The sequence below is a fragment of the Ictidomys tridecemlineatus genome, chromosome 6 (genome assembly GCF_052094955.1).
Source record: "Ictidomys tridecemlineatus isolate mIctTri1 chromosome 6, mIctTri1.hap1, whole genome shotgun sequence".
Classification (NCBI taxonomy): domain Eukaryota; kingdom Metazoa; phylum Chordata; class Mammalia; order Rodentia; family Sciuridae; genus Ictidomys; species Ictidomys tridecemlineatus.
Window position 1 is genome coordinate 113,007,658 of NC_135482.1, and position 23,383 is coordinate 113,031,040.

The following is a 23,383-nucleotide window of genomic DNA, read 5'->3' on the forward strand; positions in this document are numbered from 1 at the left end:
GCTCTTGGATGTCAGATGTCCTAGATCACAAAAATGGGCTCTTAAAAAATGTCAGTATGGACTGAACACGGTGAAGGGTCCCAAACACATCCACAAAGGCTTAAGGTTTGCAAAAAGCACTTAGTTAAGTGACAGAATTTAGCTCAATGCCATAAGTCATTCACTTTATGCTGAGAAAAGAGCCTCCCCTTTATTCCTTTCTCACCATGTGCACAATATCCAGATTCATTTGCTACTCAACCACGCAAGCTACTCATAAGGAATTAAAGAATATGCATTGAACACTTCCCTATTTCTGGTCTCAGTCTTTTAAAGTACTAGAAAGAAAATCCAAGCGAGGTATGGTGACACATGCCTGTAATCCCAGCAACTCAGGAGGTTGAAGCAGAAAGATCACAAGTTCAAAGCCAGCTTCAGCAACTTAGCAAGGCCTTAAGCAACTTAGCAACATCCTGTCTCAAAATAAAAAATAAGTTCTCCATTTGTGTGAATGAATCAAAATGCATTCTACTATCATGTATATTTAGAACAAATAAAAAACAATAAAAAGGGCTAGGGATGGGGCTGGGGTTGTGGTTCAACCTTGCACGTGGAGGTCACTGGATTCGATCCTTAGCACCACATAAAAATAAAAAATAAAGGTATCGTGTCCAACTGCAACTAAAACAAAAAAGGGGGGAGGAGTGGTGAGGGATATAGCTCAGTGGTTAAGTACCTCTGGGTTCAATCCCCAGTACCCTGCCCCGCAAAATCTATTTTTGCCCCAAATGAGAAATTGAAATTGTTTTTTTTTTTTTTTAGTTGTTGATAGACCTTTATTTTATTTATTTATATGTAGTGTTGAGAATCAAACCCAGTGCCTCACATATGCCAGGCAAGTGTGCTACCGCTGAGCCCCAGCCCCAGCCCCCAAGTCAGTAATTGTAGGATGCCTTTCTCTATAATTTAAGATTGCATCAAAACAAGTATCCCCCAAAATGAACTTTATCTATAACCCCAAACAGGTGGGAAGCATACTTCCCTGTCACCTCCTGTCCAATGCACCTGGAGGCTAAGGAAACAAAGGCAACTGGTACAGTGACATGCTTAGAGAGACGTCTACAACAACTCATATGCTGACAGATGTCTGGAAGCATCTAAAGCATCAGTTATCTCTAAGGTTTTCTCCAGAATCAAGTCCATGTGGAAACAAGGCCAACTTTACCAAGTGGGTTGGGAGGCACCTAACCTGAAACTTCAGCTCTATCTGGGGATCTTCCCTCTCTTTATCTCCTCTATCTAATCAGTGTTCTCTTCCAAAATGTCTCTGGCACCAGGTCCCTTCTTCTCTATTTCTACTGCCAACATCTAGTTCCTTGTCATGTCACATCTGAATTAATATCAATTGCTCTGGGGTAGGCAAACTCTACCCAATGGAAAATCCAACCTCTAAACAGAGAATGGTTTTTACATTTTAACTTGGGGGCAGGGGGTTCAAAAGACTATCTCATGACATGGGAAAAGTATATGAAATTAAAATTTCTGTCTAACGAGGTGGTGGCAAGATAGCAGACTAGAAGGAAGGGGTATTTCTTGTAGCTCAGCAACTAAGGATTCAAGCAGTGGGACTACTGCTTCTCTGCGAGGTGGGTGAAAGAGGGATTTCACTGAAACTCAATACTGGATGGCCAGAGTGCCTTAGAGACTTAAATTTGGAGGGTACTTTAAATAAGGATAAGGGACAAAAATTGAGCTGGGCTACTGGTGGGAGCAGTGGAACTGGCACACAAGAACAAAAAAAGTTGAGAAGTACTACTGACAGTTCTAGCGTGGAAAGTCCTGAGATCAGAGGGGCAGCCTGCCCTAGGCAGATCCAGAGGCTACTAGGCCATAAACAAAAGCCATCCTCATTAATTTCCACATTATCTGTGGCCATTTTCATACTACAACCACGGAGCTGAAAGGCTACATCAGACTACATTCAAAGGCTACATTCAGCTCATTCAGCACATTTACTTTCCTGATCCTTTACAAAAAAGTTTGCCAACCCCTTCCATAGGGAGCTTGCTAACATTCATCTCTCCTGCCTGGTTAACTGACCTAAAATATTACTTTCGTGCTACTGTTCTGAGTTCTAACTCCAATGGACTCCTCACTGCCTAAAAACTGTCCAAGCATACATGAGACCTAGGAAATAAACTTCACTTTCAACAACAACAACAAAAAAGCCCAGAAGGAATGCCTCTGTTCATGCTATTCTCTGCCCTTTAGAAAAAGTTTTTCACTTTCGACTGCTAAGCTTGTCATTAACCTATCTTTCAAGACTTTGGGAACATTTCCTGGTTCCCTCTCCTTTGCTCCCATAGCACCCTATACTTACCCTCATCATAGCTCTTACCACACTAAACTGAAATCATCTATTTGTGTGTCTGTCTCCCCAGCTACAGTAAGATTCCACACAGCAAAAAGGAACGCATCTTACTCATCTCCCAGCACCAAGAGAGAACCTGGCACAGCAGTTCATAAATACTGATTTCAGCTCCAACCCAGCCAGGCTGCCTCCTCACTGCCCCCGAATACAATGGGCTTACTCTCAACCCTAAGCTTTTGTTTTACCAGCACCCCCTCTTCTTACCTAGACAGTTCTACCAATGACCTGGGTGGGACACGGTTCAAATTAATCTTCTATGTAAGCCCAAGGCAGTCAGTGTGGACCAAGGATCAAACCCCAGGCTCTCCCATTCATGTGCTAAGTGGACAAGATGCTGGTAGCTCTGGGTCCACACCTATAAGTACAGATGGCACAGGACTGACAATGCATGTGACGCACCTAAACCAGTGCTTGGCATAAAACAAGGTTTCAAAAGGGAATAATTACCATCCTTACACACTTCCCCAACTCTATAAGTCATTTTGTGTTTCATCACTTTTCTTCCTCTTACCTGTTGTATTAGTATTGTATCTTCTGAAGCAGGAACAAAATCATACACTCCTACAAACCTACCCCAGCCCTAATACACAGTACACTGCAGCACATGGAAGGGCCTAACAAATAAAAAAATAATAATAATGAATAAATTATCCCAGGAAATCTAAGGACTCTAATAAGAAAAACAATGCAGAGCACCAGAGGATGAGGCAGATAGTAAGGAGACAGAGAAAAAGAGTAGGAAGGTAATTAGAAAGGTGAAGGCAGAGGAGTCAATCTTGGATGGGGCTGTCCAAGACACAGGCCAGTGAGTGAGGAAAGTTCTCCCTCTTGGAGCTGGTTCTGTTCACTCTTAACTATGGCTTGTTTAACTTATTTATTATTATGTGGTGCTAAGGCTCAAACTCAGTACCTCACACGTGATAGACAAGTGCACTGAACTACAGCCCCAGCCTCTCACTCTTAACTATGCAAATGCTGCAAAGAAGACTGCTTCGGCTCACTGTACAGCCCGAATCCACATGTGCTCCCAAGACTGTTCCCTGGAAGAGAAGAAAACCAAAGTCCCAGTATTCCATTCCAAGATTCAGAAGCATGGTCAATAATGGTACTACCAACACTTATAATGCTCATGGGCCTAGTTGAATTGTACATGTTTATAACCATAGAAGAAGGTAAACAGGACTGTGAGGCCATCCATTGTATCAATGAGGAAACTGAAGCCCAGAGAGGTTAAGGGAATGCAACTGAGGTCACACAATCCAATAAATGATATACTACAATATAGTCTGGTTGCAGAGTTCATACTTTTAACCATTACAGAACCTGATGTTCTTAATCTGAGCGCCACCATTTACCAGCTGAGGTCTCAGGCAAATCAGCTAAACTCACTTGAGCCTCATGTTTCTCAACCTGATAAGTGGGTATCAAATAGTTACCTGCTTAAGCTTCTTGTCAGGATTGAGAGACCCATATAATAAAGTGCATTTCTTTTCTTTTTTCTTTTTTTTTTTTTTTTGGTACCAGGGATTGAATCCAGAAGTGCTTTAATATAGAGTCATATCCCCAGCCCTTTCGGTTCTTATTTTGAGACAGAGTCTCACTAAATTGCTTAGGGCCTCGCTAAATGGCTGGGCTAGCCTTGAACTCATGATTCTCCTGCCTCAGCCTCCCAATTTGCTGGCATTACAGGCATGAGCCAGTGTGCCTGGCAAAAACTGTATTTCTAAAGCAGACTCCAAATAGATTAGTTCACTTTCCTTTCCCATAGCCTAATGTAAGGTGAGGTTTTTAGCCAAATTCCTTGACCTCCTTTACTGTCAGGAACCCATCTATATGCCACTATGGATTTTCCTGCCTATACCTATGCACAAGCATTTGACCTCATTAAAGCTTGCAAAGAGTCTAGAGACAAGCATGAAAGGCAAGCAACTGTACATGGAGCTGCGTGAGGAAGTACAGTTGCAGGTGGTGCAGACAACTACTGGCATGCAAATAAATACTACATGAGCAAAGGCTGGGCCACTCAGGTCCTACCAATACACACCCTGACAGCCTGTGACACAACCTAGTTCTTTCTGGCATACCTACAAGTCCAAACGATAGGCCCAGGAAGCTGCAAGGGCAGAGTCTAGTAGCATCTGTATCTCTGAGGCTGTATGTGTTATAGGTGGACAAAGAGGGGGAGGCACATTAAAAACAACAAGCAGCCATTTCCACCAGTGGTAGAAGATCAGATGCCTAAAAAATAAAAATAAAATAAAACATATATACAAAAATAAAATATTTTATTCCTAGAGAGAAATTATGCTGCAAAATCCCTTTACTGTGGGCTGGGGTTGTAGTTCAGTGGTTGAGCACTTGCCTCGCATGTGTGAGACACTGGGTTCGATCCTCAGCACCATATAATAAATAAATAAAACAAAAATATTGTGTCCATCTACAATTAAAAAAAATATTTTAAAAAAATTTTAATTCCTTTACTGTGAAAATTCCATTTACAAACAAGTAGTAGAGCTACCTTTCCATATATCGGCTTTAAGTTAATGAACCCTCTCTGGGATCATTGGTTATGGATGGAAAGAACTTTTATTAGCATGTGGAAGTGTCCTCAATGTGATTACAAACTGAATTAATACAGCAGGGAGCAGAGGTCAGAAGATGTTTAACTCATTTCCAGGTGATATACCTAATTTCTATTTGAATGAACCTGATCAAAGTGATCCAAAGGTCTTGGAAAACAAAAGAGGAGAACAAAAGCAAAACTTGGTCTCACTAAGTATAGCCAGCAGTAAGAGGTCCTAGTCTTTTTTCTACATTACGTCAGCTTCCAAATTTAGTCCATTTGAAAGAATAGGACAAGAGATGGAGAAATGCTACCAAAGTCACCACAAGAATACAACCAGTCTCAGAGGTTAGAATAGGCCCAGTAATGTAGTTCTAGAGTTAGAAAGATGATATTGAGGTAATATGGTCAATCTAATCCCCAAAGCTAAAATGAAGTGCCTCCACACCCAGCATTGTTCCACCACTGTCAGAACACCTGGGAGAGGCACAGGTTGGCCGCACACTCTTCTAGGAAGGGCTGCCCTGTACTGAAGCAACTGTACCTCATATTGGCAAGCAATGGCTCAGCAAGGATAAGAGTACCAAGCCCAAAAGATCTGCAGTGCTGATGGGCTCAAGGGAGACTGTGGTAAGACTAGATAGCCCCAGCCAATTCTGCAATCAACATGCAGGTCTGGGTTTCAGGGAAGAGCTTCAAAACAATCTTCTGTTTGCAAAATACAAACATATCAGAAACAACAGCCATGGGGGTAGGTAAATTATGGAAATTCTCAATTATATGCATAAGAGATAAACAAAACTGAATCAAAAAGAATACTGTGCTAATTAGCATAAACTTTCTTACTATTCAATATTCAGGGTTCCCTACCCAGTTAAGTCACTTGTCACAACAAACTATGGTGTACTGCATTTGTGTCTGTGCCGCTAGAAATATAACTTTTTGCAGGCAAAAAAAATTTTATTATATGCCACTTGCCTTATACATAAGGAGCTCGGGCTGGGGTTGTGGCTCAGTGGTAGAGTGCTTGCCTTGCATGTATGAGGCACTGGGTTCGATCCCCAGCACCACATTAAAAAAAAAAAAAAAAAAACTAAATAAACAAAATAAAAGTATTATGTCCATCTACAACTAAAAATAAAAAGAAGAGAAAACCTTATATATAAGGGGCTCAATAATCCTGCATTGAAAGAAAATCCCAATACATAACTTCCTAAAAGTCTTAAGTTCTAAATGCCCTTTGCTCCCTGGCTCCATGAGGGTGGTGAGGGTGAAGGTCGATGGGCTTCCTGGTGCCCCACCCTCCCCACTGGGGCTAGACACACACTGTTCAGTAAATCCTGAGGGCGGCTGATTCAATTTTCTCCTGCCTCATACTGTCTTTTTCCTCCCCATTCTTTTTTCTTTCACCCCTCAACATTTCATCTTATAGTGAAGTGATTAAATTTGGATGATTTAATCACCCTACTATACGAGATTTGGAGTTTATCTAGTCTATTAAATTTACTGAATATATGGCCCTTAATCTCTCTGGAAGTCTCCCTATTGTAAAATGGGGGTGATAGCACCTAACTGAACACTAGAAATAAGGTGGACATATAAAGTACTGGACATATAAAGGACATATAAAGCCCAGTGTCTGGACCATCATAATACTCAGTAAATAATAACTTTTATGGGTATTCTTATATAATTGTCCCTTAGACCCCTGTCTAAAGGTATTTAAAATACCAAAGGAAGAAAGTTGATTTTTTTCCCACCAGACTTCTGCAAGGCTGATTTGGGGAACAGCCTATCTGTTTCGGAAACAAACTGACACAAATTCATGTCACTAGTTAAAATACTTCCTTTTTTCCTTTTTCAAAGGGAAATAAATGACTGACCAGCCATGGCCAAACTGGGTAAAAAGTTCTATTTCAAAAGTTCATTTGCCAATTAATTATAAATAGTGGTAGGTTCCCTGGACTGACTCATTTAAAAAAAAAATCCATAAAGTAATTGAGCTAAAGCAAATAGGATTTGTTTGAGTTCAAAATCTTGGGAATCAGAAACTTATACCAGGCAAAAAAGTAGAGGAAGAGGAAGATTCCTTCAACATTTCTGGAAGCAAGGCTAGGCTCAACACTTTATGAATCCCATAGCACAGTCAGTCCCAGGTACCCTATGTTGTCCTAAGAGCCCCTTCTGGGAAGTGCACCTGGGCCTATGTCCTCCTCCAAATACTTCAGAATTACTCCTTACTGTCCCGGGAAATATGCCAGGAACAATTAAAGGAATCTGAAGTTAACCAACATCTATGTTTTTGGTAGCTTTTCAGAATGAAGAGGCGGAAGATGTAAAGAGGACTCTGAAAAGAGCAAAGAATGACACCAGGATAGAAAGAGCCCTGAGAGAGTCTGTCCAACCCTGTGAGAGCACAACTTCAGAGTCAAATACCTGAGTCAGAATTTTGAGTCCACCACCTTCTATATATGAAACTGGAACAGCACCTACCCTCTGAGGACTAAGTACCTCAGGACACATAAGCACTCAAAACAGGACCGTATGCAGACAACTATTTCCAGTGTCTGTCCACTGCTGCTGTTGATCACAACTGCCATTAGCTTAGGGAAGCTGCTCTGACAACCTTTTTCCCTTTTCCATTCACAAACCCAACAATCCTCAATGATCAGAAGCTTTAGAGGAGGAGTCAGGGGAAGAGCAGGGAAACATGGAGGAATATTAACCTTGGTGAGTTGGCTTTTTGTAGGCCAGGGACAGCCAATGGTAAGGAACTCTGGGCTACAGGTGTTGGGAGTGAGTACTCTTGTTCTTCCTGACCCTCTCCCCAGAGTTGGAAAGACATGGAGAGAGATTGGAACCAATCAAAGTTTCACTTTGTCTTTGTATATTTATTTTAAAGCAGTAAGGAAAAGCCAGTAGAAGCTACCAGGTAACCACTCAGCTGTACTCTCTCTCTCTTTCCAGAGTTAACCAGGTCCAATCCTTCACTGAATATACAATTAAATAGACACCTGCAGAGCCACCCAGTGCAGAAAGACTCCTCTGCTAGATATCAATCACACACCACACAAATTCACTCCTGTCTCAGCCACAGAGCTAGGCACTGCAGAGCAGTGTAGGGTTTAACAGACACTAAAAAGGCTTGGTTGTTCTTGCCAATGATCTTACTACTCAGCAGAGACTCCTATCCTTCCTCTTCCACCAAGGTACAATCCCATAGTCCTATTTCTCCATTCTTTAATCCTTTTTTAAAAAGTTGTGGCAATGTCTCCTCTGTGCAACTCCATCTTGCCAATGACAAAAAAATCAATGAATTGAATGGTTTAGGGAGATTGTTTCCTTGTTCTCCCTTCCAGCTTTTGGATAATGGTTCCTGTGTATCTAAAGATAACCAAAGACTACCCCCCAAGCAAACAGCCATGTACAACTGAATTCCACAAGGGAAGGGATATTGTTCTGCCCTCTGGTATATCCAAGCACCCCAGAAGTGTCTGACACATACCTTCACCCCATCCAACTCCAAGGATCAGAGTGGAATTCTGAAAAGTGGAACAAAAGACGACAGAGGGGTGACTAGAAGAAAGGGGAAGTCCACAAAGAGTTTAGGGAAATTTCCAAAAAAACATTCCCTTCATTCCCACAATGTGCTGCATTATTTGTAGAAGTTAAAAGACCAAAAGGCATCAGATTTTCAACTCTGTAATCTATACTTACTGCACAGACTTTAGGAGAAGTGCTACACCTCCAGTTTTACAATTTCAAACATCAGCTTACGTTAAAAAAAGCGTGGACACTATAGATGGCCTCTGGGTTGGAACATCACTAATGTCCTCTGTCTACTACAGTTCTCTCTGGCCCTAATTTTCCCATCTGCTTCTATTAAATACTTCACACTCTCCAAATAGAGATGATTTTTCAGCTCTTGACTATTTTTCTTTTTTTTAAAGTAATGCCCATTTACCTGAATAGAGGACTATTTCTGGCAAAGGAAAAAAAAAAAACAAAAGTGTAAAAACTGTACTGCAAAGAAAACTAACGCTCCAGTCCACCCACAGACATCAGACCCAGGAAGGGTAGCATCATCAGGTGTTAGGAACTCTGAGAACTGCTCATTAGTTACCAGTAAAGCATGAAGTTGAGCAGACACACTTTGGAATCAGAAAGTCTAGGTATGAGCCCCAACCTTGCTCTTGGTCAAGGGTCTCACTTTCACTCCCTTGTTCTGGGATCTCACCAAACATATCTCTGTCATCTGTAAATTAGGTGATGTACACAAAGCCTAGCATAGGTTCCTGCAGATACACACTCAATAAATGTTGATTATTCTTAGCTATCTAATCATCATAAAAGCATAACAGTATGGTCTCTTATTTAAGTCTTTCAATGCCCCCCCCCCCCCCCCCCCCCCCCCCCCCCCGCAAAAAAAGGTGTGGATGTGTGAATATGTATATTTTCCTCCAAAGGTATCAATGAACCAAATACACATTGGTGTCCTGGTATTTAAATTTAAATGCCATTCTCTCCATCTACATTTCACTTAAAATTTGCCTAGAAGTGTGAGGCACTGGGTTCCATCCTCGGCACCACAAAAAAATAAATAAATAATATAAGAAGGAAAATCCAAGTCAAGTTCTAGTTCAAGGTCCAATTCACTTCCAACTTAGAGTGTAACATGTCACCTTCATTTCTTCATCTATAAAATGGGAATAATATACTATTCTAAGCTCTGATGACCTCAGTGACAAATAAAACTCAATGAGATAAGAGGTGATGAAAAAGATTTCACTTAAGAGAAAAAAGCAGTTAAATCCAGAGCGTGATTAATATTCAAATGCCATGCCCAATATTATAAATCAATGATGGTTCTTACATTTCAAGAACATTAGGTCTGATAACCTTTTAATCTGTTCACATGAGCCTGCTATAAGCAGGAGGAGCTAAATAGCTGCTCCTTGCAGAGCTCAGCTCAGAAGTAGTGTCCATGAAAGCAGAAGAAGAGTCTACCCCTGCCTACCGGTCCAGCTTCTACTATCCTGTGCCACTTCTCAGATGCCAGCTCCAAGAGAAATTGGAAACTGGTTTTGATTCCATGGTGACATATTAAGCCAACGTTAACCAAAACACTCACCTGTGACACTACTAAAATGACCCAAAAAGAGTCAATTCTGGCATTTATTCTTATGCACTGAGTAGTATTAAGACCTCTTCTAGGGCATGCACCGTCCTTTCTTTAAAAATGCAACATATAAACCAGGAGGAAGACCTCAATTTTTCCTTGTTTGATTTTTACTTCTAGGTCCAGAGGTGTGTTTCATTTAAAAGCCTACTATTAAAATACAGGAGAGGATTCCACCTCTTTGGTCCCCTTCTTCCTCCGGGAGAAGTCTTTTCTGCTGTCCTTTAATAAACTTCTAATTTCTACTCTGGAAAAAAAAAAAAAAACAGGAGAACTGGAGATTAGCATAGGAAGGGGGAGGTGCTATTCTTTCTAATTTACTAAGGAAGCTGCATCCAGACAGAGCACCTTGGCACACACCTGTAATTCCAGCAGCTCAGGTAGCTGAGGCAGTAGGATGGTGAGTTCAAAGCCAAGCTCAGCAACATCGAGCTGCTAATCAACTCAATGAAACCCTCTCTCTAAATTAAACACAAAAAAGGGCTGGAAATGTGGCTTAATGGTTGAGTGCCCCTGAGTTCAATCCCTGATACCAAAACAACAATAACAACAACAAAAAACTGCATCCAATTTCATCATCCCAACAGCAGATCTCCCAAAACAAAGGAGAAAAGGAAAAATTCACTTATCATTACTGAATACCTACTATGTGCCAAGTGAGCAATATGCTAAGTATTTTTCCCTACCTTATTTCCAAAGGTGGTTCTCTCCCTCACATCTAAAAACACAAATATATCTTCTCAGGTCGGGGAAAAATTTCTACCTGGTGGTAAAGTTTTAAGACATTTCAAAATATTAGGACTGTAAAACACAAAAAGGAGCTTTGGCTGAGGAACCAGGTCCAAGTTCTAAAAAATTCTTTCTTTCTAAGAGAAACACTCAAACATCTTTCTTTTAATTCTGAAATTAACTCATGCTATTTAATACACTATCCAAAAAATTTTAAATAAAAATTTTTTTAAAAAATTTTATAACCTGGAGAACAAGAAAACTCACTGTTAGATTAAAATAACCTGGCCAATTTTCTGACCTGAGTACATGTGACAATCAGCTGTGGAATTTATAATATCCTCTTAAAGGCCCTTTAGAGATGTGCTCACAGGAAAAGGTGACCACAACAATGAACCCACATCTGTGTGGCCAGGTAATGAGAAGATAACACCTTCTTGCTGGCAACAGCAATTTGTAATAAGATGTCTTTCTCACCATAAAATCTAATTCACTCTCACTCCTGGGGTACAAGCCTAAATGATTGTCTATGTAGCAAACTGTCAAATGGAACCAAATTCACACTGGTGTTCTGGTATTTAAATTTAAGTGCCATTCTCTCCATCTACATCTCATTTAAAATTGAAAAAAGTAATAAACTTTTTTAAAAGAAACTAAAAAACACGGCTGAAGTTGTAGCTACTCAGCCTCACATAAAAATAAACACATAAATAAAGGTATTGTGTCCAACTACAACTAAAAACAAATTTAAAAAAGAAACTAAAAAATATCATCCACAATTCACCTTCATTTCTCGCATTAACCCATTTCATGTAAACCATAATTAATGTCTGCCTTAAACACCAACATTAAAAGAACATAAATGTGGCACACGCTTGTAATCCCAGTGGCTCAGGAGGCTGAGAGAGGAGGATCACGGGTTCAAAGCCAGCCTCAGCAACAGCGAGGTGCCAAGCAATTCAGTGAGACCCTGTCTCTAAATAAAATACCAAATAGAGCTGGGGATGTGGCTCAGTGGTTGAATGTCCCTGAGTTCAATCCCTAGTACCCCCCCCCCAGAGGTGGAAAAAAAAAAAAAAAAAAACCAGAACATAAAGGTGATCTGTATTCTTGGAAATTATTTCTCTGCATTCAGACTCCGGAGAAAAATTAGCCAAGATATTAGCCCATGACCCCTAATAGGATGAGGTACCGAGGTCATACCTGGGGGGCCTAAAGGACCCCTTCTTCCTAACAAACTATTATGAAAGGGCTGGATGATGCCATCAACGCTGGGCTGAGATGGCAGAAACCTGCAAGTGGGTACAAGCCTAAATGATTGTCTATGTAGCAAACAGAAAGTCACATCTGGCTTTCTGTTAACACCAGGCAAGCCCCAGATCTGTGTAGGGCTCCTCAAGGTGATTTTTAAACTAGGAATTTCTAGTGTGCCATGGAGACCTCCAATAGTGTTAACCACTTTCTAAGGCAGTTAAGGAAGGGGGGGCGGCCCTTAGATAACAGGCCTAAGTGGCTGCCATCACCCCATTCAGTCCACCATGAATAGAAAATTTGTGTTCACTCATGGACATCTGCCATAACGACCTCAGCAACCCACACACAGTGAATGCCAGACTCCAGACAAGGTATAGCCAGAGAGGATTTTACCCTTGGAGGCTGGGAATCTTCTCAGAAGCCGCAGGGAGGTTCACAGCCTCTTCCCAAACCTCTGGACCCTGCTTAAGATGAATGATCTTTATCCCCGCAGCCCCTTGCCAAAAGTCTCCCCCAGCACATCAAATCCAAAGCACTCTCCCCAGTACTCCCACAACAAGCGGGAAGCCTCCCATGCCTTCCCCCACTGTCCGCCTGACCTGGAACCGTGCGACCTACACAATCGAACTTGACCTAACATCCGACTCCCGGAGGTCAAAGACAGAGACCAGGAAGGGCAGGACACGCGAGGAGGGGGTTTCCTCGCAGGCGCTGCCACCCCGCGAGTAAAAGGGCTGGAAAGGGACGCCAGAAGGAGGCGCCAAGAGCCACCCCGGGGCTACAGCCCCACGGGCGGCCCAGGAGGGAGGTCTTTGGCCACATGTCCGATCGCAGTAGTCATTCGCGCCAGAGTCGCCGGCCGCGGCGAGCCCGGGGCGCCGGAAACCCCGAGCTCGGAGCGCAGATGGGATGCGGCTCCCTGAGACCGTTGAAACCGGTCGAGGACTCCAAGCCCCGTCCTCACCTCCACCTCATGCTGCTGTGTCCCCCGGCGCCGGCGTCCTTGTGGCCGGCTGGGCCGCCCAGCCCTCTCCGGGACCCGCAGCTCCGCAACCCTGAGCGCCGGCCCGCAGCTTATAGCGCGGGCGGCAGCGGCAGCGGCAGCGGCAGCGGCAGCGGCAGCGGCAGCGGCAGCGGCAGCGGCTGGAGCAGCGGCGCCGCCGCCGGTGACTGGGCCTGGGCGGGCACATGGGAGGGCGGGGGCTGCGGCCCTCCAGAACCAACCACAGGACCCCAGCCCTGGGGGCGAGAGTGCTCAGTGAGTCTCTGCAGCTGGCACGGAATTCGGTCTTCAAGACTCTGTGGCTATCTCCAAACTAAGGTTTTACCAGGATCTCATGGATTATATACAAAAGGTAAAGGAGTGGAGCTGTTGCCACTCCTTCCTCCTGTTTACCCCCTTCACGGTCCATATGGTACATTCCCCAAAGGCCTTTAGGGAGGGAGAGAAGGAAGAGGTGATTGGCTGGGAATCTTGGAAGGGGGCGAGAAGCCACACAAAATGACCAATGGAAAAACAAGAGGGGCGTATCAAAGCCTGCCAGATGGAAAGAAGAGAGGATGCATTTTAAAGGGGACTTGTTTGTTGCTCAGTAGCTGCTATGAAACCAAACTAGATTTTTTTTTTTTTCCTTTATCTATCCAGAGGTGAAACCAAGAAAGTAATAGAACTTTAATTTGAAGGAAGAAAGAGATAAAATGAATATAAGAGATAACTGAATCAAATATATTTATATGACTTTGAGTAGTTAAGTAAGTTCAATTCTTGGCCTCAGTTTCCTCATCTATTCCAATGAGGTTGTACCACGGTTGATCTCTGATGTTTTGTGATCCTATCATCTTTGGCACAGGATTTGTAATATCTACAATTTCAGGCATGCTTCATCATCTTTAAAGAACTTTGGTTGAAAGTAGGTAGACTTTCTGACAACAAATCCTTTATAGAGACACAAGATCAACCCCATTTTTTGTAAAGACAAATTTAGTATTCTTTCTGGGACTCTCATCTCTTAAAGAAAATCATTCTTATTATGGATACACAGACACTTCCCAATATCTTATTTTCTGCTCTTCAAGAGTCAACTCTTCCTCTTCCTTCTCTCTTCCTCATAATCAGAGGACGCTTCAATTAATAATTTTTTTGTCTGTTGAGCTGTCCAAAATTCCTGCCTTCAGCAACAAATTCCACCAATCAGTACTCATCAGGGTTGCTAAAGTGTGTCCCTATCTGAAGTCTATAACACACCACTCAACTATGCATGGCCAGTAGTGCTTTCAGTCACATTGCATGTCAAATTCACGACTGCAAAAATTCTTTGGTGGCCTACTCTATTTTAGAGCTTTACACAGAGCAGCTAGGCCTACATTTTGCCTGCCACACTTTGGACCAACTGTACTATATATATTTCATAATTGTTCAACCTCATATCATTTGGTCACTTGACCTCCATCCAACCTGATAACAGATGTTTAAGACACAACCTTTCTAACAGCACCACTCCACGCCAGAGCACTCATCGTCCATCCATTGTGCAAAGAGTCCCAGAAAGTCCAATCCCGCCAGGTAATCTTCCCAGATTAGTTACCAGAAGCTATTGGTATATAAGAGCTCCCATATCGACTCTGTGCCCTCCTAAATAATTTTCCATGCTCTCTGCCCCAATATGCATTCCTTATTGACATACTTCCTTTTCTCACCAGTATATAGCCACAGCAACAGCAGCTTATGTTTATTAACTGTTTCCTATGTGCTGTGTATTGTTGGGAAGTGCTTTGTGTTCATTATTTCATTTCACCCTCATATCAACTTTAAGAAGTTCCATTATTATTCTCATTTGTACTATCATTCCTCCAAAGAGGAAACAAAAGCTTACAGAAGCTGATTTGCCTAAGTGCACACAGAGGTCTGATTCTAGTGCCAACTCTGAAAGAAAGCGCTGTCTTCTGATTTTTTGTTGGGGGGGAGAGGGTGGAGAGGTGCTGGGAATTCAACCCAGGGCTTCATGGGTGCAATGCAGACACTCTACCACCAAGCCTCATCCCCAGCCTGCTAATTAAAAATCTGCAGCAGGCATGGTGGGGCATGCCTCTAATCCCAGCTGCTCCGGAGGCAGTAGGATCATGAGTTCAAGACCAGCCTCAGCAAAACCAAGATGCTAAGAAACTCAGTGAATAAAATGCAAAATAGGGCTGTGGATGTGGCTCAGTGAAGTGCCCCTGAGTTAAATCCCCAGTAACCACCGCCCCTGCAAAAAAAAAAAAAAAAAAAAAAAAAAAATCAGCTGCATTCCCTTGCAAAAAAATCAACTGGGGGCTGGGGATGTGGCTCAAGCGGTAACGCACTCGCCTGACATGCGTGGGGCACTGGGTTCGATCCTCAGCACCACATAAAAAAAATAAAATAAAGATGTTGTGTTCACCGAAAACTGAAAAATAGATATTAAAAAATTCTCTCTCTCTCTTTAAAAAAAAAATCAACTGCATTCCATAGAAAAGATGATGTCAATACCTATGTTTTACCTTTATTTCTATATTGTAATATCATTTGAGCCTCAAGACAATCATGTATGGAGAGTTAGTACAAGTTTGTTTATAGCTCAGAGAGGCTGATCAATTTATCCAAGGTAAGAAGGCTGGTAAATAATGGAGCTTGGTTTTCCACGTTGCAATCCCCATTCCCTGAGTGAACATAACTTTTTATTAATTTTTTTGTAGTTGTTGATGGATAGCATGCCTTTATTTTATTTGTTCATTTTTATGTGGTGCTAAGGATCAAACACAAGTGCCTCACACATGCTAGGCAAGTGCTCTGCTACTGTGCTACAGCCCCAACCTCTGAACATAACCTTTTTATGTATGTAACAACCAGACAACAATTGTAAGCAACAAGGAAATAAATACAAAATAGCAAGACCTATGTCATGGGGTTTCAGGAAGTATGGTGCAAGAAGTACTTACAATGGGCAGAAAACAAGAAAACACTTCTATTAAGGGTGAGAAGCAAGGATAGTTGTTTCTACTGGTTTGTTGTCCATATTCTGCTCATGGGCTTATGTCTTTGACACATTGGCAAATTCAATAATAAAAGGCAACAAAAACTGCTCCCACGCCTAGAATGCTTGGCAATTAAATGGGCCCCATGTTCATGAGGAAGGGATTTCTCTGTGCAGTGCCTCTGCCAACCAGCTCCCAGAAGTTCTATTTTGTTATTCAGTAAAATATCCTGCTCCACTGGCAGTTGTAACACAGCCCTGAAAATATTGACTGGGCTAATGACTTCATTCTTTCTAAACTGTTGAAATTCTCACAGGGGTGGACAAGCTAGCAAAATTGTGTGGGAGTAACAAAGTTAATATTGATTAAGAATCCTGAGCTCGCTAATTCTGAAGCCAACTCCTGAATTGCTCTTTGCCAGTCCCAATCCTACTCAATCCAGTTAATTTCCACTCTCAGAATATGCCTGTCTTTTCTTATCCCCAGAGAGCTCTAAAATGTCTCTGCTTATCTGGGCATTTTATTTATTTGGGGGGAGGGGGCAGCACCTTCTAGAACAAAAACTGTCAGGTTGTGTGTGGTTATCCTGTGGATCACATATGAAGCACGTACTTCCTAAGTGGATAAGGGTGATAAGGGTGATAAACATCAGACCCACTCTGGTAAGGGATGAGTCAGCCTGAGTGCTTTAAAGAGTGTGGGACAGTATTCCATCCAGTTTGTGTTTGTGTGTGGTTTTGTTGTTTTGGTTTTTTTTGAGACAGGATCCTGCTATGTTACCCAGGCTGGTCTAGAACTCCTGGGCTTAAGCTATCCCCCTGCTGCGGCTTCTTAAATAGCTGGGACTATAGGCGAGTGCCTCTGCACCCAGCTTGATTGTCATTATTTTGACATATATATTTCCTGTATTTTTTTTCCATGAACATATGTATATAGTGTTTTTTTATGTATAGACCCTTTTAAAATTTTTTGATTGTTCTGCTTTGCAACCTACAGTTAATGAACTAAGAATTTTTTCCATGCCACTATGTATTATTTGAAAACATTATTTTAAATGGATGTGTCATATGGCTGTACTTTATGTTATTTAACCAAGATTTGATTTTTGGTCATTAAGATTATTTCCAATTTTTCATTATTATATGTAACTTCAAGGGTTATGTATGTATGTGTCTATATATTTCTATAAGTATTTCCTAATATTTCTAAAAATAGAATACTTGATCAAAGAATATACACATTTTAAAAATACCTCATGTATATTGCCAAATTATCTTTCAGGAAGTTAATACCGATTTATAACTACCATCAATGTAGATTGGAGATATTTGTCTGAACCCTCACTAATCCTAAGCATTTCTCTTCTTTTGTTATCTTTGCCAATTGGCTAGATGAAAAAAAATTATCTATTTTAACTACCTGAAGTGTAGTGAAAGCTTTATTACTCTCCCCATTCCTGATATAGTTTAGATGGAATTTACCACAACCCCCCTCTGGACTTAAAGTGAATGCAGGTAGCTATAGGAGCTACTGATAGCCATTGTGAGTTATGAGATTCAGTCCTCCCTTTCCAAGCATTCCAAATATCAGACCCATTACTGCCATGTATTCAGTTTATTATGACCCCCACGGGTGTTCAGCTTCAAAGTAGCTCCAGGGAAATCCCAAGCTGTTTGTGGCCTAAAGGCTCCCAAAATGCCTTAGACAGGATATGAGAGTAGAGAAGGAGTAGCACAGTGGTTTGGAACAAATTTGATTCCAGAGATTCAATCATTGTCACAGAGACTTCCTGAAGACATAGGACAGGATAGGTTTGATGTCTTTGCACATCTTCTATATAGAAGGATTGGCTCAGAGCCAACCCAATCTGCTGCAGAGAAGCAGAGGGGATCCATGGACTGGGTATTGCAGAGCTGCAAGATTTAATCCTGGGTTCTGGAGTTTATTTCTAGGCTAACATCTTACCAAAAAAATAAAAATAAAAAAGTAGAAATCTTTTACTTTCTAACTAGTTTCTGACTGATTTACAAGTTTTCATCCTGTAAGCAGAAAGGAAATTAAAATGCAGCTTGACAAAATTGCAAATGTTCTTCTGCATCAATTTTTCATAATGCAATGACAACAAATTTGAGAGGGGTTTACCCTAATTCACTGGCATATGTATGCTGTGTAATAGCCAGGAACTCTATGTTGTAAAAGCAAGAAAAAACAAATTAGGACTTTGTGGAAGAAATCTCTAGTCACTAATGTCACTGCAAAATAAAATCTAGAACCATCACATCATAATCATCATCAAAAGATAAATTCCTAGAGTATCATTATAACTTGCAGGAAGACTCTTCCCTGAGACAACTCTGACTGGGGTTCTTGAAAGTCTCTAGGAAATTTAGCAAATTTTGCGAACAGGATTTTGTTTTTTTCTAGATGTCTATCTTCATATGCAGTTCCAGCTTAGAAAAATTTATATGCACATGATTTTATATATGTAATTTTACTCTACAGGGCTTAGGGTCTCTGAACACAGGCCTTAGAATCTCTGTGCCTTATTTCAGACAGGACTAAATAGTACATATCTGAGGAACTCAAAACAAGTATACTAACCTCGTGATTGGTTCTTTTATGTTTGTGTGCATGTGCCTGTGTGTGTGTGTCTGTGTCTGAGTGTGTGGTCAGTACTGGGAATTGAACCCAGCTGTGAGCTACATCCCCAGCTTTTTTTTCATTTTGAGGCTGGGTCTACCTAAATTGCTGAGGCTGATTACAACTTGTCATCCTCCTGCCTCAGCCCCCTGGGTATCTGGGATCACAGATGTTTGCTGCTGTGCCCAGCTGATTCCTTTTGGGAAGAATCTTACCAAGTGTTTCCAGTCCTACTTGCTCAAACAGATTGCTCTTAAAATTAACATTAGCTTCAAAATTACATGTGGCAAAGGTCAAGTTCAACCCAAATCAATATGACTATTTTACATAGCTATGTTTTCAACTGCGAAAGAGCAAAAAAGCTAAAAATAAAAACAAAAACAAAAAACAACCAGAGGGAAAGGAACTGAGGGAAGGAGGAGGGAAAGGGCAGAGACAGCATATGAAACCGTGTATTTAGGAAGTGGAATAGTGATAGATGATAGATAAAGCCTCAGGATGAAACTAAGGAACTTGAATCCCCTGGCACAGAAATCAACACTTTCAAATTGAAGAAAAGACACATCCAAGTGGATCAGGCTTTTATAGGGAAGGAACAGATGTAAAAACCTTCCTTTATCTAAATGTAGTAAAGGCATATACAGGATTCCAAATTCTCTTTCTCCCAAATGGGATCATGTGAAGTATTGTTTGATTTAAGCCTCTGACTCTTTTTCATTCATTCATTCACTCCTAAGTTTCTTGATAGACAAGGCAACTGTCTGGGCACTGACAGCTGTGTCAAGGACAACGAGACAAGTGGGTCTGACCCCAAGGTTCACCATATGCAGAGAAAATAAGAAAGTAAGAAGAATTCTTGCAAGTTGGAACATGCTACTCCTGAGATTGAGAAGGCTTCTAAGTAATCAGGGGAAAATTATGAAGGAAGGGCTGAATGATCCCTTCAAAGAGAAGTAGTATTTCATCATGGGAAGATGGAAAAGAAGGGTCTCCCAACTGAAACTCATCTTGTCCTAGTTCCACTTGCAAAGAATAAGCACAGTTCCTACTGCTTTTTAGCTAGAACCTTTCAAAACACCTGACTGCCCTTGGCGGAGGAAGGGTGGTGGGTTAGAAGGAAAAAGAAGTTGAAAGGATTAATGCTAACTTGTGTGAATAGACAGGTGGAGATTTGAATCTCTTGAAATAATCTTAGTGGTAAAGTGTTTGCCTAGGATGCACAGGGACCTGGGTTTTATCCCCAGCAGGGCAGAAAAAATAAAAAACAAAACCAAAAAAAAAAAAAAAAAAAACACCAAAAAACAAAGTCCAAAGTCAGAGAAGTTATCCTCTTTTTGTCTATTTGTGCCTTTTAATTTTAGGAGAGGAAAGAAAATATGGTTTCAAAACAGCAGCCCCTACCACCAACAAAACAAAACAAAAGAGAAAAGGGGTTGAGAAAAACATTCTTATCTCTTCCAGATTTTATGGTCTTTTAGGTCCCCAGGCCACCTCCATGATCACAGGTCCTAAGTATTATCTTTCACCATATTTGGAAACCTACCCTGAATGTATTAACAAGGCAGAACTACCATAATTAACAAGGTGGGGCTGGGGTTGTGGCCCAGTGGTAGAGAGCTCACCTAGTACGTGTGAGGCCCTGGGTTTGATCCTCAGCACCACTTAAAGATAAATAAATAAAGGTATTGTGTTCCAATTACAACTAAAAAATAAATATTTGAAAAACAATTGACAAGAAGGTAGAAATTGACAAGAAAGTAGAAATATAAAACCTCTAAGACTGTTAGGCTTCTTGGGCCAGATGTCCCTAACCTTATAAAGAAACTACTTTTGTTTCCTAAAAATCTTGAATATCTTACAACAAAACCTCTCAGGAAAAGTAAACATAAGCTGACAGTCATCAGTAGAGCAAAAGCCAAGACACCACTATGGACTCCAACCCCTGCCTGCTGAGAAACTTCATTGAAAACTTGGGGATAGGGATGAGGATTGGAGCTGTAGCTCAGTGGTAGAGTGCTTGCCCAGCCTGCTTGGGCTCCATCCTCAGCATTACCAAAAATAAAAATAAAAATAAAATAGCCCTCAGAGGAGGAAGGGGGGGCTCAACAAAGCTGAAACTAGGCAAATGGCAGGCTGAAGCTTATTATATGAACCTGAGCTTGTCCCTTGATTGGTCACTTAATGAGTGCTGTATAGTGATACCCTCAGCTCCCAGGGCTTTCAGACAAGGCTTGAGGTAGCCAAAGCCTTCAAGCCAGTCTCTTGCAGGATCACCTTGTCAGTTCATCTGGCTTTTGGTAACCCAACATCCAGACCCCCTGCAGCTCTGCAATAAGGACCTGCATGTAGCCTGGTAGAAATGTGGATCAAGGTGCCTGTGCTTTTCCAAGAGGCAACCTAGGTCACTTTAACCTCTCAAAATGTTGAGTGGTAAACAGAGAGCCACACAAAAACTAAAAATGATCATAACTGATTCATCCTGTCAAGAATACCCTGAGCGGGCTGGGGATGTGGCTCAAGTGGTAGCGCGCTGGCCTGGCATGCATGCAGCCCGGGTTCAATCCTCAGCACCACATACAAACAAAGATATTGTGTCTGCCGAAAACTAAAAAATAAATATTAAAAAAAATTCTCTCTCTCTTTCTAAAAAAGAAAAAAAGAAAAAAAAAAGAATACCCTGAAGAAGGAAATACCTTCCCTATTCTTTAGATTTTCTTAGCTGCCCAGATTATCATTCTTCCCCAAACCTGGCTGTTTACTTTTCTTTCATTCATTTAAATGAACTAACTCATAGCATTTCAATACATTTCTTCCTTCCTTCCCCAAAGTTAGTCCAAGGAACTATTTCTGTTGTTTGCAACAATGAAGAAGAAGAGGAAGAGGACGAGGAGGAAGAGGTGGAGGTGGAGGAGGAAGGGGAAAGGGGAGGAGGAGAAGGAGGAGGAAGAGGAAGGGGAAGAAGAAGGAGGAGAAGGTGAAGGAGGAGAAGGAGAAGAAAAAGAGAAAACCCATCACTATACATTCTTATTCTCCTAAGATCTTTTTAAATTTATTTAAAAAAAATAAATGATAGCAAAATGCATTATGATTCTTATTACATAGAAATACCACAATTTTTCATATCTCTGGTTGTATATAAAGTATTTTGACACTCAATTCGTGTCTTCATACATGTACTTTGGATAATGATGTCCATCACATTCCACCATCCTTGAGAATCCCCTGCCCCCTCCCTTTCCCTCCCACCCCTCTTCCCTATCTAGAATTCATCTATTCCTCCCATGCTCCCCCTCGCTACCCCACTATGAGTCAACCTCTTTGTATCAGAGAAAACATTCGGCATTTGTTTTTTGGGGATATAGCAAAGTTAATAAACTTCCCAAGGTCACATGGTTAATTAGTGCCACAGCTAGAGTTTGAATCCAATTCTGCCTGACATGAGGGCATGATGAGAATGGGAATTTTGTCCTGAAAACAAGATGAGTTCAAATTTCTTCTTCTCTGCTTTCTGCATTAAAAATGCAGTCACATTAATGTCTGTGCATTACAGTATCTCTAAATCAGAAAAATGGGGAGAATAGTGGTTCATTGACAGAGCTACTGAAGGTTGATGAAGATGACATATGAAAGTACCTGGCCTAGAGTATATCTAACCAATATTAATGTCTCCTCCCCTAAAAGTGAAAATCATGATCGCTACATAGTAAAGTAATTGACACCTTATTTAGTCTAAAAATTACTAGATTACCACTTCTGACTTGTTCCAAGTACAATCTCTCTCTCTCTCTCTCTCTCTCTCTCTCTCTCTCTCTCTCTCTCTCACACACACACACACACACACACACACACACACACACCTACAGATTTCCTTCATATCTCTGTCTCCTCTGCCCTTATTAGTTTTTTAAACTTGGGTATTTCCGGGTATCCTGTCTACCAGGAAACTCAGATACCCTTAGGAAAAAAAAAAGAGGATTGGGCAAACATCAGTCTGCACACAGTCTGAGTCTCCCATGCAGCTTGCCTTTGGAGAATGAATAGGATAAGAATGAATAGGGTAAGAATTTTCAACCCTCTCAGGATGATAAAATGAGGCCCAGAGACACTACATGTTCATCTAAGGTTATATAGCCAACCAAAGGTTAAGGAAAGTCCAGGAATATAAGCTAGGCCATTTGATTTGAAAATAACAACCCAGAAGGAGAGAACAGATTTCCCAAATTGTCATTTTTGCTCCTGGCCCACTTTCTTCTCCTTCCCTCTTTTCCACTTTAAAAGAAAAAGCTCCATCATTAAACATTCACATTAGGCAAATTTCTAAGAAAGTTCTCCCAGAGCACTGTTCAATGTGTATCTTGTATTTCCCCTAAGAAGTGGGACCTACTTAATATGTTCTTACATTCCTGTCCCCTTGAGCTATATCCCCAGCCCTGTTCTTTTTTTTAATATTTATTTTTTTAGTGTAATTGGACACAATATCTTTATTTATTTATTTATTTATATGTGGTACTGAGGATTAAACCCAGGGCCTTGCACGTTCTAGACGAGCGTGCTCTACCACTGAGCCACAACAGCCCTGTTTTTAACAATTCTTTTAAGAATTGAGAAAAGTCCC

At 41.2% G+C, this 23,383-nt stretch overlaps 1 protein-coding gene across 8 annotated transcripts in view; it reads right to left on the minus strand.

The window, feature by feature from the left end:
* Positions 1-23,383, minus strand: part of Mical3 (microtubule associated monooxygenase, calponin and LIM domain containing 3) — a 216,196-nt gene that overhangs the window by 186,571 nt on the left and 6,242 nt on the right. For 4 of the 8 annotated variants that reach the window (XM_078015553.1, XM_078015552.1, XM_078015550.1 and 1 more), the window contains exon 1: positions 13,100-13,289. The exons of 1 other annotated variant lie outside the window; for it this stretch is intronic. The gene's annotated coding sequence lies outside the window, so the exon portion shown is untranslated. Of the gene's footprint in view, positions 1-13,099; positions 13,290-23,383 lie in introns of those variants that run through there. 3 more of the 8 variants (XM_078015555.1, XM_078015554.1, XM_078015556.1) reach the window with 2 other exon arrangements.